Source organism: Ruditapes philippinarum, unplaced genomic scaffold, assembly GCF_026571515.1.
Source record: "Ruditapes philippinarum isolate M1 unplaced genomic scaffold, ASM2657151v2 ctg6485_1_1_1_1, whole genome shotgun sequence".
In the NCBI taxonomy this organism is placed as follows: Eukaryota; Metazoa; Mollusca; class Bivalvia; order Venerida; family Veneridae; genus Ruditapes; species Ruditapes philippinarum.
Window position 1 is genome coordinate 36,091 of NW_026856204.1, and position 11,164 is coordinate 47,254.

At 33.4% G+C, this 11,164-nt stretch overlaps 1 long non-coding RNA gene across 2 annotated transcripts; it reads left to right on the forward strand.

Annotated features, from left to right (window-relative positions):
• Positions 1-750: 750 nt before the first annotated feature.
• On the forward strand, positions 751-7,140 carry LOC132745768 (uncharacterized). 2 transcript variants are annotated; one of them, XR_009627902.1, is made up of 3 exons: positions 751-1,061; positions 5,734-6,011; positions 7,051-7,140. It is a non-coding gene; the product is annotated as an uncharacterized LOC132745768 (long non-coding RNA). The 2 variants fall into 2 exon arrangements; XR_009627901.1 differs by lacking the exon at positions 7,051-7,140 and adding an exon at positions 6,191-6,319.
• Positions 7,141-11,164: the final 4,024 nt, after the last annotated feature.

Below are 11,164 nucleotides of genomic sequence, written 5' to 3' on the forward strand. Positions count from 1 at the left end.
AATATGTGTCTTAAGAAAAGAAAAATGTTCTGATAACTATAATTGCATTAAAATCAAAGTATCTAATATTTTGTTATCTGTTATAATTTTTATAGTATTAATATATTTCAGTTGACATAATAAATGTCTCGTTCAACATAAGATGTACAAACTGTTGATATTTTCAGACCCCCCCCCCCAAGCGATCCTAAATTTAAATTAGAAAACTCCAGTGGTCAGCTCATTCAATCAAACATATTTTACGTAGTGAGAAATGATACGTTTTCAATTTATTGCGATGTAAAAGGAAATCCTGTACCTGACATCAAATGGGATGATAACAAAAGCAATCCCAGATTGAGTATATCTAATATCCTTATGGACATAAATAGTACATGCAGAGCAACAAACTTGATGAAAGAAACTGCAAGTCAAAAAGAAATGAATTCAAAATCAGAAGAATCGTTTTCAATCTTTGTCTTTTGTAAGTTTATATTTACGATGTCTTAGCTAAAGTAAACACATAATTGATTATTATATTTGAAAGAAAAATATAGTGTTTTGCACATTTAAGTATTCAGGATTTTATTTTGTTTGTCTTGAGACAAAATATATTTGCCATTTTTACTTAATATTTATTTCATTCAAAGGTGAAGCGTCACTTACACTCAAAACTCGCAACAAATTCGTTCAAAGCATCATTCAAAGCATCTTATGTCAGAAATAGATTTATCTCATTACGTTACATTTTATAATTTGTATTCAAGATCCTCCAGGGCTTCCTACAATACACGTTTCAAATTATAATGGCGACAGCGTTCAAGTTCAAAATGGAAACGTCAGTCTTATTGAATCAGAAACAATCAATGTGACATGTTTTTCGACAAGTAAACCAATGCCGACATATAAATGGATACATGAGCAATATATGAAAACACAGTCGACAAACGTCTTGAAATTTGCCAACATCAGTCGACACGAAAGTGGAACATATGCTTGCAACGTTGAAAATACTATGAAGAGATCAATTGGCAAAACTGAAGTAGGGAAAAGTAACTCACAAATAATTCTGAACATAATATGTAAGTAAGAAATTTTACACTCTAATTAATTAATAAGGGAATACCGGAATGTATGGAGATATAATCTGAAAGACGTTCTGAATTGAAATTACTAATAAGTCTATAGATGCTGAACATTATACATATGTTATCGCCTACAAGTGATTTTTTTTATATTTTGGTCTTACTGCATTTTTCATGTATTTCTTTTAGAGAAAAAGCATGGATGCAACATTTTCTTTTTGTGCATACAATATCTTTCTCCACTAAAATACTTTGCTTATTATTCGCAAACCAGTTTAACCGGGGATACTTTAGATTAAATCTCATATGCAGTCTGTCTGTCCGTCAACAAAAATTATATCTCTTGATAACGCAATAAGTTACTGATAATAATGTTATGAAACTTAATATATGGATAGTTGGTAGTCTGGAGATTGTACATGTTTTTGTTTTCCAAGTATGTCGAAATATTTAGCTTCTCAGTGACTCTTCAAAAATGGGTACAATTACACAATGAAAAAAGGTGATTTTTAAAGTATCTTAGATTGTCAATATTTTTGCATTTTTTTAATATCCTTTGCATAATGATACTATTTCAGAAAGAGTTGTCCACAACATTATGTCTCCGTTTTTGAAATAAGTGTTTAAAATATGTACCTCAAATTCAAAGTTACGGGCGTTAGAAGGCCGGGGTACAATCTTAATAAATGAATTGTCAAAAACATGTTGTGCCATGTACAACAGACAATTTTTATTTTACAGAAGATACACCAGGCTTATAGAATGTGATTTACGATGTGGTTTTCTAATATATATTAAGGTTAAACAAGCAATGCGTTTAAGAACATTTCTTTTATTATTATTTTTCAAATCCAAACATCGAAATTTCACTTTCTCGTTAATGAAGGCGTTACACTGAAACATTGTAATAACTATTTTAAACACACAATAAACATTTTTCAAACACTGAAAACGTTTTTCAATGACATTAAGTCATACAACATTAAGTTTTAAACACTTTTACAGAAATATAACTTATCTTTATGGCAATTAGAAAACCATTACCATTCTCATATGACATTAAAGTGTAGTTCAACTGAACAAGGTATATTGTTTCATCATTTAAAATGATACAAATAACACTTGCAGATATTTGCAATGTTACAAGGCCATTTTATCGCCCTGTTACGGAGGTTGGCAATGTTTCACTCTACACGTTATGTCCGTCTCTTTAACATTATAGTACTGACGAAATATATCTTCAACCAGTTTCCTTTCAGCCAATGATATCTTGTAACACCGTTTGGATTTCCCGAAAGCTGTAACTGAAGAAAGGACCAATAAAACGCACTTCCTCTTTACCCATAAATTCATCACGGGTGATTGGAAATTTGTAGGCCTCTCCGTATTGCCTGATTTTGTCAAAAAGTTTATATCGCTTGTCGATTCTGCCCACTTTATAAATCCTTCTGCATCTTGGATTGCTGCTTTGCCGTGTTTTACACTTTGGTATGTTGCTGTTTTTACGCTGGCCCCTAGGCCATCACACGGCCCTTTACCATGGCCACTTTCTAGATAGTTCCATCTAGCATCAACTCCGAACTCTTCTGTGTGATTACAAAGTATCTGGAATATTGTTTTGTTACGATACTGTGACGTCGGTGACTCACTTAAGTAATGAATCCTCCTGAGATCAGGTACTTCATTTTTAATCAATGGTATACACTTTTGCAGTGAACAGTAGACAGCAGCTGCGTTATGTTTTAAGCTCTCTGATGCGGCAAAGTAAGACTGTGTCTTCTTTTTGCAGTTTGGTGGCCGATATACAACCATTGTATGTAGCGATACCATCTCATTGTTCCAAAAAGCGATTTGCACTTCTTCTAGGTCAGTACAAACATAGTTTTCCGAGAAGTCTACCCATAACACGATCTTATTGTCAGGCCATGATTGTCGCAAACGACGCATTTCACCATATTGAGTTTTTACCCTTAACACGTGTTCACGAAACGTCGAGTACTCATTCACAGCAGTTGAGATGAACAGTCCTTTTGTCATCTTTTCTTCTATTTCCTTCCACCTTTACTTTTCTCCATCTTGTATCTTTTTACAGATCTTAAAAGTTATAGATTCCGCGTCCTTGATACCGGATTCAAGAACACTCTTCAACTGATCTGTCTCTACATATTCTGTCAGAAATACATCAGGGTTTGCAGAACACTTTATTCCAAGTCTCCGTAGGGTTTTAATTTTCAAGGAGAAGTTCTGATGATATGTACAGAGGCAAGTCCTTCTACGAGGGCTATTCAATAAATACGCGGAAAAGTGTCGCTATTTCCTTATTTTCCAAGTAAGCTGAATAAAACTTATACAGTAATAAAGACAAACATATTTTGAAAATATACAGCAAATATTGTCGTTCTGGCATGAATCATATGTTAACAAACGGTCGTTATGGTAACCACGTGTAGCAATTACCGGCCCACTTTTGTTCATTTTTACAAATAGTCACTGGTTAGTAATGACGTCGCATTTTAACGTTTACAGTGCGATTTTTACCAAACTTTGCATTATTTACGCGCAATATGTTGGCGTTACGCACATGACGTCATGTTAGTGTGTGACGTCATTTAGGCGTTAAGGGACCATATTGTTTAGTGCGTATACGTTAAAATGGCATCGGAACAACGATCTTCAATAAATTTTTGTGTTTGAACGGGTTTTCAAAGAAAGAAACAATGTTAAGATTACAAAAAGCATATGATGATCAGGCGATGAAGAAAACAGCAATGTACAAGTGGTATGCCCGATTTCTAGGCGGCCAACACAGCATCCATGACGTCAAACGCAGTGGACGTCCCAACGTTACGTCAAATCACGTCGCTGTGATAAAGGAGCTGCTTGACAATGATCGTCGGATAACAATTCGCGAAATACACGAAAGATCGGATTGTAGCATTGGCACAGTGCATCGCATTATTCACGATGAACTCAATATGAGACGCCTGTGAGCCAGGTGGATTCCTAAAATGTTGACGGACGAACAAAAAGTGGAAAGGGTGCGGTGTTGCAATCAAGTTTTCAGACGCTTTCATAGGGAAGGTGAACGTTCCTTGCGACGGATAGTGACTGTTGATGAGACATGGATCAGCCTGTACGAACCTGAAATCAAATGACAGTCTTCTATGTGGAAAACTCCAGGATCGCCTTCACCTAAGAAATTTAAAGTCGGCCAATCTGTAAGGAGACAGATGTTCATCGTCTTCTTTGACGACGACGGTGTGATACTGAGCCACGCGGTACCCCTGGGTCAGACTGTGTCGGCGAAGTATTATTCTAAGGTGAATAAATTTATTTAATCTATAATAAGATATTCATTATTATGTCAATACATTACCTAACATTATTTATATTTGTGTAAGTAATTATGAAAATAAATTATAACGACAATTTACATATGATTGTATTTCTTTATCCTTTCAGATTCTGAGACGCGATTTTATGAGGGCGATGAGAAAGAAGCGGGCCACGAAAATCGCCGACACGATATTTCATCACGACAACGGACCGTCTCATCGTGCGGCCGAAACACAGTACACAATCAGGAAACTCGGCTTCGAAGTCCTCGAGCACCCGGCCTACAACCCTGACCTCGCACCATTGGAATTCTTTCTGTTCCCGACATTGAAGAACGTCCTGCAGGGAGAACACTTTGATGATGTTGACGACTTACGTCCTACGTCCTACGCAGTGCAATAATAATTATTTCAGAAAGATCGTCAAATATTTTGACCAAAATTAGTTTTATTTGAACGTAATCTTGATTGATATATCAATCGTCACACCCATGTTACGGTAATTATACACATTTCGGCGACGGGATTCAAACATAGGCTCACATTACGATTTTGACGAATGGCCACTTGCACATCGACTAAACCAAAGCAGGATGATCATGTTAGAGAAATAAACAGTTATTATGCATGAAATGACTAATAAACTATGACAGCGGAACTTGATTTTATCTAATTTTATGCTGGCGACAAGCCAAAATTGACCCTTCGCAAAACCTTGAGAGCCACCATTTGTTTAAAAAAATATTCATATAGTTATGAAAAGCGTTTCGCTTTTCGCACTTATGTGCTACTAATTCGAAACTAGTTTTTTTTTACACTAAGTGATAAATTTTGGTGTGTTTAATTTGTCTAAATACCGGCGACAAGTTTGTTTTGTAATTGTACCCATCTTTAGAAAGTCACTGTACTATGGCAACATATATATTAAAATATGGCAAATGTAATAATATGCGTGATTTTCCAACAATTAATGGAAATAATTCTGTTATGAAAATTGACATTAACATAGCAGAATGGAGAGTATGAACACCATTTGAAGCTCAACTATACGGAGTAAACTGAGAGCTGTCCTACTCACCAAGCAACGGTGACCGCATGCATATTTCTGATTAAAGTTTGTATGCACTTAAATCTTCTTCGCCATGACTTCTTTATTGCTTAAGGTATTTACACTTTTGTACTTCAGACTTCCTTTTGTTATGTTAACATTCATTGTTCACTCGAATTGCTATGTATTTAATTGTTTGTTTAATAACACTTGTTTCTGTATTTAAAAAAGAAAGTCTTTGCATAAATAGATTGTTTCTTTAAAAACTATAAATTGTTATTTAAAGATCCAGCTATTGTGTATAATATACATGATGTAAGTATTGTTGAGGGATCACAATTGGAAACATTATGCCCGGTAGTAGATGGAAATCCTTCAAACTCTACAGTTACATGGTCCAGACAAAGTTACGAAAATCGATGGAAAACCGACTATTGTTTATCAAGAACGTTTCAAGAGCAGACGATGAAAACTACACATGTAGTGTAATAACAGAGATGCATCCTACGATCGGTAGATCTTCAAAAATTGAAAGAAGAAAATCTTTTCATCTAAATGTTTTCTGTTAGATATTAACTTGCTTTCCCGATAATATGACAAATGATGCATGCGTTTGATATTGTGATATTCTTTAGAATTTAACAATACATATATCATTCATTGCTTACTAAGATTATCTAACACAGGTAAATATATATAGACTAGTTATTTTTCAGTCAAGGATTTTCTTTTATTATTTTTAGTTCCATCAGAAATTAACACATTTACGATATCTACCGTAAGCTCCGGTCGGACCTTTGTAGTAAACAGAACTCAAAATACATCATTTGAATGCATTGCTGAAGCCAATCCTACTTCAGATTTAAAAATAAATGTCTCCAAGGCGGATTATTTACGAAATGGTATAAAATCAATTATATTGCTCGCCACACCTTGCAACAAGTGGCAATCATTTAAAAAAGATCCGGGAGAATATATTTGTAAGACCGGGGGAAACAACTACACAAAGTGGCTCACCATTCACAAGTCAAAACTGATTTTATCGTTAAAAGTAAAGAATTTAAACGAATTTGTATTCAATGCTAACTTTAAAAAAAGTCCCTCGCAAGGATATCGATGAAAGTAAATTTGGGAAGGTCAACTATACGGAGTAAACTGAGAGCTGTCCTACTTCACCAAGCTTCGGTCGCCGCAAGCACATTTTCTGATTAAACGTTTTGGTATGCAACTTAAATCCTTCCCTTTCGGCCATTGAACTTCCTTTATTGCTTAAGGTAATTTAACTTTTTGTACTTCAGACTCCTTTGTTATGTTAACCATTCATTGGGTTCACTCGAATTGCTATGTATTTAATTGTTTGTTTAATAACACTTGTTTCTGTATTTAAAAAAAAAAGAAAGTCTTTTGCATAAATAGATTGTTTCTTTAAAAACTATAAATTGTGTTATTTAAAGATCTCAGCTATTGTGTATCAATATACATGATGTAAAGTATTGTTTGAGGGATCACAATTGGAAACATTATGCCCGGTAGTAGATGGAAATCCTTCAAAATATATAGACTAGTTATTTTTCAGTCAAGGATTTTCTTTTATTATTTTTAGTTCCATCAGAAATTAACACATTTACGATATCTACCGTAAGCTCTGGTCGGACCTTTGTAGTAAACAGAAATCAAAATCCATCATTTGAATTGCATTGCTTGAAGCCATCCTAACTTTAAAAAGCTAGCAAGTATAAATAAACCATGAAAATGTAATTTTAAAGACTCGTGCATTCATTTGAACACCATTTAATTAAACTGTTTAAAATAACAATTATCTTTAAAGTGCTGATTGCATTGCCATTGTTTTTAGATTACATTAAAAATATTAATAAACATAAATCTAAATGGAAAAACTATTTCTATCTGCAAGGCCGACCAAGACCATCCTCTGGCGCAACAAACGTTATAAAAAAGTGGCAACAGTTCTGAACGTTGATGTAACACACTGCTATTTACATCTTGGAATTATCTTGATGAACCAAACAATAAATGTTAGTTGGTTAAGGAAAATGTTTGCCATTCCTAATGATGGGCAATGCTACATATATACATTCGAATGATTTTCAAAAACAAATATTACTATAATGAACACAACTCAACAAAGATTATGGGTCTTTATTCAACGTAAATGTTGAAAAATTCAGTTGGACTTGTATACTCACTATTATGAATTGAAAGCCACAGGTAAGTACATTTTATCTTAACTTAATGCATTGGTTTAGTATTAGTTTTTAAATAAATCCTGTTTAAATATTAAAATACTTAAAACCCGCTGATTAGTACCTTGAATATATTGTACACTGGCTGTATTTAATGAACATTTTTACACTTGAGTGTATGTGATATTGTTATTAATGTTGTTGCAAGTATGCACTTTAAAACTTTGTTTGAAGCTTAGCATGAAAATATACGAGCTTATGTTTAGTATATATCCGTGAATTTACAGATAAACCAGAGAGACCAAGGGACTTTCGTGTAATAAACAACTCAATTACAGACACATCAGTTACTCTTGCATGGAAAGTCCTGGTTTAAATGGAGGATTTCCACAAACGATTTGGGTAATAATCGTTTAAATAAAAAACGACAGTTTTAGGTTTTGAACAAATCAATGCAAGATAAAGGTGATATGAATATTGAATTTATAACTTTAAATTTGACCTTCACCCAACTTCAAGAGTAATGAAAAGGAGATTTTGCTAAGAACTAGGAAAGGAAATCAATTCAACAGAGCGTTTTATTTCAAAAACTAGAGGTAATCCAGGCATATAATGTACTATTTTGACAAACACTTTGAAATTGGGTGAAAGTAAAATATATGTAAGTCACAAGTAAAAAAAAGGGTATGTTGGCGGTTGGGTCACAACAAGTTTTTACCTTTTAAAACATTTTTCATAAAAGAGTAAACCCATGCAAGATGATAATTTTGATCTCTGTTATGATAAAATATGGGACAATTTACAAAAAATGTACAAGTCATTTTAAAACTATGTGGTACAGTGTTCGTGGCGCAAGTCATGTCGTCATTTTGACGTCTACTTATTACCATGAAATTATCGCTCGACATGGATGTTATTATTTAATCTACAATGTCACTGATCCCTTGCATCAGCTGGGATACAAATCTGGCAGAAACGCTTATGTTTAATGAATTTTTGTCAATATTTTTGTGGTTAATTAGTAATTTTTAATATACATGTATCTAATTTGTCTGATGAGGAGAACAATTCCGCCCGTATGTTTCTTTCCAGTAAACCATTTACCTGACGCCACATTGCCGTTGTGAATCATCTCTCCCGAAATTAATTACTTGTTGAACTTCTTTTTCCCCCTGTTGCTTTAATATCATTTTGTAATTTTTGAGGAGTCATTTAGAAAAAAAAGTTAATTGTAATATTCCTTACGATTTCTGTGCAATGAAGTTAAATAAACTGTGCGTGTTATTTCCACGTATACCCGGCAATGTTTACAGATCAAAATGTTAAGGGCGTACAGATTATCAATTTTACATCGAAAATGAGATAACGTATTGTCGATGATAAACGTCAAAGTAATGAGGTGCGCCGTAATTACAATAATTTAAGTAATGAACTATTTCCCGTTAAATTGCCTTATGGTCACATATATTTAATTTAGTAAATACGTATGTTACGCCTGAAGTGCCAGAAATTGCGTTATATTTTATGTAACTTGTCCGTGTTACAACTACTATACATGCGTATAGTGTATTATGGTAAAATATTAAACCCAAATATCGTTAGAGTTTTAAACAAAAAAATCGCTGCGCATTTAAACACTGCACTATTCCTTCTCCATAATGGATGTTTTTGCATTTGAAACATTTAATTTAATCGCATAATTATTGAGACCATTAACGTCTCTAAATAAAACAAAACCATTTTCTTTCCTTACTGCTTGGATTTTCCCAATGGCATCGAATGATCGTAAATTTGTATTGTAAGGATGCATAATTTTTGTAATAAAGATGTTTCGGGACTGGAACCCAAATACCTGACAAGTCCGTTATATGTCCATTTTCCTTTATTGAATCATGTTACTATTACACTAAGTTTAACTACCGGATGTATATTAAGTCATTTTGTAATGTATGTCTGTATACCATGATTTTCTTATGTAATGCAATATGTTATATACGCCACGGTAACTATGCGATGGACATGTATTTGTTTTTGCCAATAAAATAGTTGACTGGACTTAAAAAAAATGACTCTAAAAAGCGTATATCATTTAGTTTGTATAGTAATATTTTCTTTAAAATTGAAAGAAAAATGCGTATACACATCATTTTAATTTAATCAGGCATAACGAAGTCAAAGGAAACGGAAACTATGGAATCTTCAAACACTGGGGCATTTGTTGGTGTTGGTGTCGATGCATCTGTTGTTACACTTGCACTTGTTGCTGTGTCATTTTTTGGATATAAACGACTTAAGTAAGTGAGGTCATGTTTTTCTTATAAAAGAGCCATGACATGTTTAAATCCCCATTTGATAAAAATATATCCATAAAACAATATTTTATGAGCACTTTATCAAATCATTTATTAGCTACAGATTTTTATCAGGGCTGAATTCAGTCATAATGACTTATTCGTTGTAAAATGAAGATTCATTTGAAGGTACCAAATATACATACAATAATAGGTATCGATTTGATTAGATGAGCCTAACCGTTTAAGCCACATTGTTGAACTACGGAAGCGTCCTGGTGCCAATTTAACATGTTCTATAAAACACGATAACTCCTACGTAGGACTTTGTAACTCCTACGTAGGAGTTAAAAAAGCCTAATTAGGAGTTTATAACTCCTACGTATGACTGTTTAGTTATAAGTCCTACGTAGGACTTTATAACTCCTACGTAGGACTTTATAAGTGTTCTTCTACGTAGGAGTTATGAAGTCCTACGTAGGAGTTTTAAACTCCTAATTAGGCTTTTTATCTCCTACGTAGGACTTATTAAGTCCTACGTAGGAGTTACAAAGTCCTAATTAGGAGTTTATAACTCCTACGTAGGACTTATAAAGCCCTGCGTAGGAGTTATAAACTCCTTATTAGCCTTTTTTATCTCGTACGGAGGAGTTATCTTTTCCGTATTGAACCTTTCGGTAGTTATCTAATGGATAATTTCTGCTTATTGATGAATGTGAGTCGTCATACTGAGATGTTAAAACGACCATCCAATTTCTACAGGCATGTCGAATATCCTCATTTTTACAACACAACACACAATCTCGCAGTATTTATGTTTATAATCATATGAATGAATGTGCATTAATATGGAGCTAATACACCTATAAAATATAATACATACTAAGAGTAATACCATATCAACGTCTAATTTGTATTTATAAATTTGATAAACCCCAAATACTTCAATACTTTTTTAAATCCATGTTTGTTCATACGAGAAAAAACATTAACACTTCTCAAACATGTTCAAGACACATCGGAAGAAGTCCAAAATAGTATCGATTTTTCTTTTACTACTAAATATACCGTACTCATCATGAAATGATTCTGTCATATAGTAAGTAAATGGTATTCGAACGCTCAGATAATATTTTACTTTGCAGATTTAAATTATTGCTCTAGTTTGTTAAATTTAAACACATTTATTTAAGCTCAAGTGCGAAACAAGTTGGTAAAACTT